The sequence below is a fragment of the Cebus imitator genome, unplaced genomic scaffold (genome assembly GCF_001604975.1).
Source record: "Cebus imitator isolate Cc_AM_T3 unplaced genomic scaffold, Cebus_imitator-1.0 Scaffold25, whole genome shotgun sequence".
NCBI lineage: Eukaryota > Metazoa > Chordata > Mammalia > Primates > Cebidae > Cebus > Cebus imitator.
The window spans coordinates 7,522,432-7,529,726 of record NW_016107340.1 but is presented as its reverse complement, the minus strand read 5'-3'; positions in this window follow the sequence as shown (position 1 = coordinate 7,529,726).

Here is a 7,295-nt window from a genome sequence, read left to right as displayed (position 1 = left end):
GAAGTCAAGATATACATTTGTTTACACATCATCTGGGTGGTGATAGAAGTCACAGATTTTAGCAGTTACTGATAAGAAAAGGTAAGCAGCTTTACATAGTTTTGCAGAACAAACTAGCAGTTCTATTTACAGAGGCCAAGGACAGTAGTTATTGTGAGGAGAATGGGGCAGCCATTTCAACTTATCTAAAAACAGTTTTGCATTTTATAAAATAGTTTTGCTCCGGTTCTGGCTCTAGGCCAGCACAATATCACAGGTATACACCCTGTCTTTCAGAAAGCCTTACCTGGCTGCCTAAACCCTTTCTGCTCATGGCAAGGCCAGACACCCAAATATCGCCTGCACAATGTTTCATATGGAAACGGGAAAAATTCCCTTATCCTTCTTGCAGGGCATGTGATGGGGATGTGGCTCACTTCTTCAGCGCCCCACTGTTCAAACCCCTAAAGGGAGCATGCAGATGGGCAGGCTGTAAGACCCTGAGCCCACGGCTGTGTCTAGCTAGGGGTGAATGCTTACAGCTCCTGAAGCCCCAGTGGGTGTGTGTTATAGGGTGCTGTTTTAGTTTAGCCGTCCATAGGGAGCTTGTGTTAGCTCAATGAGACCCCTGCCTTATTGCAAGGACAGAGGGCTTTCTGTACCCTGGGTTTCTTGCCTTGGTGAACCGAAGAATCGGATCACACATGGACTTGGAAAATGAATACAAGGTTTTATTGAATGAAAGTAGCTCTCAGCAGATGGGGGAGCCAGAAGAAAGACAGAGTGGGAAGATGGTTTTCCTGCTGGAGTAAGTTTGCTCAGCAGCCGGGCTCTCCTCTGACTACCCCAGCCAAACCCATGTTGTTCCCTGGTCAATAGCCTGGCGGTGTGCCTGTGCCTGGCGGTATGCTCTCGACATCCAGCCACTTGTGTGTTCCTCCATTGATGTCTTCCTCTTGACATCCAGTTGCTTATGTCTCCGCCTGCTAGGGTTCCCGGGTTTTTATAGGCACAGGACGGGGGGCATGGTTGCCCATGGTGGTCTTAGGAAATGCAACATTTGGGCAGGAAAACAGAAATAAATGCCTGTCCTCACCTAGGTCTGTGGGCTTAGGCCAGCAGGTGGAACCCTAGCCAGGGACCATGGCCCTCCTCTACCCAGCACTTCCCTGGTGGGCTTCTGTATCAATGGGGTCTCTAGACTGAGCAATTTGAGTGCAGGAACTTTGAGTTATTTAATTCTGTGCCCTCAGATCTTCCCTTAGTTCCTGTCACTGAGAAATGTTTTTGAATGAATGAATAGTGCACATATGCATGTGATACAGGCACTCAGTATTTAAATTCAGGTGGCTTAAAGTTCAGAACCCTTAACCTTGTGTTCAAGAGTACTTGAAACAATACCACCGCCTTTGAGCAAGCTTGTTTAAAAAGAGCAAGTACTCATGAATAAATCATCTGCTTGCTCACTTTCAGCAAACTATACTTTGAAAGGAAATGGGCCAGTTCCCTTGTGGGTGAGCTCTCAAGTGGTCAGTTTCTGGTATGCGAATGTTTGTGATAAATATTTCCCCTCTTTTCCTTACGCTGTAGTTATTGTTGTATAAAGAAGTATACTTGTCTAAGGCATAAAATTTAAAAGCTATCAAAAGATAAACAATACAAAGTAACCTTTCTTCCTCCCCAGAAGCAACCACCATTTGCAGTATTTGTTAATCTTTCATAGAGAGTCTAAGCATATTAAAAAGTAAAAGACATTTTTTGTTACGTTTTAAGACATACATTCAGAGAAATAATTTGCTGTGGCTAAAATATTTTCAATATTTGACAGCTGCCATAAGGAAGAAATAGCGTGTTGTAGAGATGCTTCTTCAGCGACAGGCTGAGTCTAAGGTGCCTCTAAGGTTTCCAGGCAAATGTATCCAGGAGAGCTAAAACAGAGGTCTAGACTCAGGAGAGAGGTCAGGAGGTAGTGATCAAGGGTAACAAATTGTTGATGCCACTGGAAGGATGCCATAGCCAAAGCAGCGTAGACGGTGGGTGATAGGCTGGCATCACACTAAATCCTAGGAAGCACCAATATTTAGGACAGCTGCAAGAAGAGCTAATACCCAAACCCAGGAAGGTTAAGTTAGGGTCACCCCAACAGTAGATTTAATAGCAGTAGACTTTCCAAATCAAAGTAAGAGCAAATTTTACACTCTGTGCTCTTTAAATTACACTGATACACACTAAAAAGGCCAGTCCTGTAGAATGCTGAAAAGAGAAAGTAACAGTAGTTCAGTGAGAGATAGCAAAAAAATGTATCCATCAAATACCTATTGATTACTGTGTGCTAAGAATGTACGAATATAATAATGAATGGTACTGTCCTTTTACAGGTTTGTTTCTCTGTGAAATTGTAAGTCTGCAGGCATGCCCTAAGGTGATCTTTCTTCCTCATGGCTAGTGGAACATTCAAAGTGGAGACATGAGTCTCAGGTTGCCCTGATGTGAATCATCCACTTACACTTAGGAGGATTTTGAAAGCCTTGTAAACATCTATTTCCTAACCTGTTCAAACCTGCATCTAGAAAGAGAGGTCAGGAGTGTATCAAGGTAAACATGCAAAATGCATCAAAGAAGAAGACTAGGAGGAGGAGAAGGAGGAGGGGGAGAGGGAGCAGCAGCAAATGGGTCTGAGGCTTCTATGTTTTCATATCATCTTCATTCATCGATCTATTTAACAAAAAAGGAAGCCATCATAAAGATACAGAAAAACCCAAACATTTTTCCTACTCTCTACATTCTGCAACACAATCCACATGGAACACTTCTGTGACCTCTGGTCTGGTCTCCAAAATGTGTGAGGATTTCTGCCCACAGGCAATGAAGCAATTCTGACACCAGGTGTTTGCGGTTTTCCCCATGCAACAAGCAATTCTGCAGCAGAAACCAGCTGGGTGTCCTTTAATTCTATTCAATTCTGAGACTATTTGCCTAGAGATAGCATCAGATCCCACAGAATGAGGGCTCAGTCCCACAAGACTGCCCTCCCGCTTCCGATGCCAAGCCCCAGCTTATTTTACCTGTGCTTCTGACCAACTGGCTATAAATCAGGGTTCCCACATCCCCTGCCTGAGGTGTGATTAATTTGGTAGAGCAGCTCACAGAACTCAGGTTTATTTACCAGTTTATTATTAAAGATATTACAAAAGATATGGATGAAGAGATATATAAGGCAAGCATGTGGGAAGGAGAGTGGAGCTTTCATGCCCTCCACAGTCATGCCACCCTCCAGGAACCTGGAAATTCTCAGAATCCAGTTCTTTCGGTTTTTATGGAGCCTTCATTACAGAGTCATGATCGATTAAACCAATGGCCACTGGTGATCAACTAAACCTTCAGCCCCTGTCCACTCCCTGGAGGTGGCAGGGTGTGGGAGGAGGCTGAAAAATTCCAGCCCGCTAATCCTGCCTTTGTCTTTCTGGTTGACCAGCCCCCATCCTGAAACTACCTAGGACCACTAGCCACCAATCAACTCATTATCAAACAAAAAGGTACATCACTTTGGAGAGTCCATGGATTTTAGATGTTGGACACCAGGAAACAGGGAAGAAGACCAAATATACATTACACAATATCACAACCCTTAAATGATTTTCTGCAATATGTCTTGAACTGTTTTATGCACTGAAGATACAGAGTTGAAAGATGAGCCTCTAGAGGTTTGCAGTGCACAAGTAAACTAGCAGACTCTACCTGCTGGTATGAGTAAGTATAGCGTGTCCCACTGCTCCCAGGGGCCCCTTTTACATGCACGGGTGCACAGGCTATGGCCCAGACAGATATATGTAGAAGGTGCTATGGAAGCTATAAAGGGGACCCTTCTCCCTTTTGAGGTTAAGAAATGATTTAGGGAATTTTACACTAGGGACTATTAGTCCTTTCTTGGTTGCAGGTATAGGGCATATCCTGCCACTTTATTTAATCTGAGCTCTGCAACAATCCAGTGCTATTTGTAGAGATGAGGAAGGTTAAGAAAGATGACATTGTCTATTCACTGTGACATAGCTAATAATGGGAAAGCCTGAATTTGAGCCCAGACACTCCACCCCAACCCACTGATTCAGAATCTTTATAGAGTATTTAGGAAATGTTTGTTTGAACTGTGATACAACAGTTTTAACAATTCCAATACTATAATTACAAAATATTGAATGTAGTAAAGTTTAAAGGAACGTTCAGAATTTTTGAAACTGCTTCTAAATATGCAATGCCATGCAGGTCAGCCTGCATCTTCACCATTTAAAGCACCTATTTTAATCTCATATGGTAGGAATTATTCACAATGCTTGATTATGTAAAAAGGTTCTGGGGCCACAATAGAGTAAACAATTCTACGCGTGCCAATGTAAACAACTAGAAAACTGAACAAGACAGGAGAAACCAGTTTTTAGACATTAGGAAATAGACACAAGAATATGATCCTTTTAAACTAAGAAAGAAGACGATCATTACAATTGCCTTGACTTTCTTCCTGAAGGGATTTTTGGAACACATGGGAAGTATAAGTCCAAGCAGAACACTGCAGTCTCACTGAGTTGAAAAGACAGGATTAGAGTTCAGGAAAGCTCTGCCAGCTGGAATGTGTGGGGTACACATAAGATAGGAGGGCACCAAAGAACCACTGAGAGGAGATGTAGATGAAACGATTCTCAGAACCCAAATGGAATCTGGAGATATTCAAATTCAAGTCAGCCATTGCATACAGATCCAGTTGAAGACCCGGGGTTTCAATACATCTCCCAGAAGTATAAATCTTGCTAATATGTATAAATCAGCCTTAGAGCAAGAACACTTTAGACCTGCTCTAACAGTTTAAAAACAAGCCTCCATAGTATCAAGCTGATCCATAAGTAACTTAAATGTCTGCCAAACAAACTTCCACACTCTTTATAAACTATAGTAAAATCAAGACACTTAACTTTCAGAAAACAGATGAGAAGAATATACTTTCCAGCTTGTTTTCTAAGGCCACCATTAGCCCGATACCAAAATCATCCAAAAGTTACCAGAAAACTATAGACTTATTCTAGAGATCTAAGATGTAAAAATTCTCAGCAAAATATTAGCAAGTGAAATCCAACAATAAACTAAAGGAATACTATCACGTGACCCCACAAGTAGGTTTTATTCCAGGAATGCAAGGTTGTTTAATATTTGAAAACAAGTCAGTGTAATCAAAGATAAATACTAAATCATCATATTAATAGATACGGAGACAATGTTTGCTAAATTCCGCACCTATTCCTAATAAACAAAAACAAAAGCACTTCCACTGAATTTAGTATCATACTTAATACTGACTTAAGGGCTTTGTTCTTAGACTGGGAACAAGAGGTAGATGTCTGCTCTCCTAATTTCTACTGAATAAAAGTGTCAGTGCAATAAAGCAACCAAAGTTTAAAAAGCATCTAAACAAATCTGTATTGTTGAAGTTACACGTGGAGTCACATAAGACCAAACAATGGCCATATAAGACCAAACATACATGAGGAGTGTGCCGATGTATCTCAATGGTCTGGGGATTCCAAAAAGCAAGTTCATACCCCTACAGATGTGGAGGAGGAAGTGAGGGCTCTCTGTCAACCAATGAGACCTTATCCCCACCTGCAATTATTCCCTAAATAATTGGGCCAGGAAATGGGGACTTTACCGGCTCAGCGTAGGCAGGGTAGAAGAGGAAACACCTTCCTTTCCCTGGACTTTGTGAATCAGTGGCATAGTTATGTGCAAGGCTAATCCTTTTTGGAGGGAAGCAGTACCCTACAATTTGTAGCTGGGTTCGGAGCTGAGAGTGCCATCTGCAGAGGCGCTTGCATCTGTGGACTCTGGAGTGGCTATCCATAGACTCCAGTTTTAGGCTTTCTGTATTATAATTCCCTTCTGTTCTTCTTAAACTATCTGATAAATTTCTTTTTAAAAATATATATATATTTTACTGCATTTTAGGTTTTGGGGTACATGTGAAGAACATGCAAGATTGTTGCATAGGTACACACATGGCAGTGTGATTTGCTGCATTCCTCCCCATCACCTATATCTGGCATTTCTCCCCATGCTATCTCTCCCCAACTCCCCACTCCCTGCTGTCCCTCCCCCAGTTCCCCCAACAGACCCCAGTGTGTGATGCTCCCCTCCCTGTGTCCATGTGTTCTCATTGCTTGGTACCCGCCTATGAGTGAGAACATGTGTTGTTTGATTTCCTGTTCCTGTGTCAATTTGCTGAGAATGATGGTTTCCAGGTTCATCCATGTCCCTACAAAGGACACAAACTCATCGTTTTTTATGGCTGCATAGTATTCCATTGTGTTTATGTGCCACATTTTCCCTGTCCAGTCTATCATCCATGGGCATTTGGGTTGGTTCCAAGTCTTTGCTATTGTAAACAGTGTTGCAGTGAACATTCGTGTGCATGTGTCCTTATAATAGAACGATTTATAATCCTAAACTATCTGATAAATTTTAATAAACATTATAGCCTAATCTCTGCTCCAACTGGAGAGAATGGTCTGTTATCATGTTTGAGGTGAAACGGGCCAAGGAAAAGCAAGTGACACTTGGGAGAAGCTGGTCTCAAAACGGAAGAGGAGTCCTGCAGGAGAATGAAGCAATGGAATGAAGCCCTACCACTCACTGAGACCGGGAGCGGTAACCAGGACTGACTTGAGGAACACCGTGCACATTACCCAGCAGTTCCCAGACAGAGCTGGAAAGCAGAAAAGTTCAAAAATGACTAAAATGTCTTTGGTCTTATGGGATACAGGCTCTGACTGTTGAAACTGTACATTAAATGGAAATGTGACTTTAATAAGCTAATGAAGGCTAAAACTCTTGGGCCACAAGATACAATTCCACACATTCCATGCATAGAGACCACTAAGAGAGACAAAGGGCTTCTTTTGTTTGGTTTTTATTTTGCCAAAGGCCAACACAAGAGGAAAGAAAACCATAAAAGTTACGGATAAAGGGAGCTTATAATAGTTCTGAAGGAAACAGTCTCACATGCCATAATTCCAAATGTTGAAATCTTAAAAGATCAAAATCTTGAAAATAGGCCAGGCGCGGTGGCTCACGCCTGTAATCCCAGCACTGTGGGAGGCCGAGGTGGGTGGATCATGAGGTCAAGAGCTCAAGGCCATCCTGGTCAGCATGGTGAAACCCCATCTCTACTAAAAATACAAAAATTAGCTGGGCATGGTGGCGAGTGCCTATAATCCCAGCTACTCAGGAGGCTGAGGCAGGAGAATTGCCTGAACCCAGGAGGCGGAGGTTGC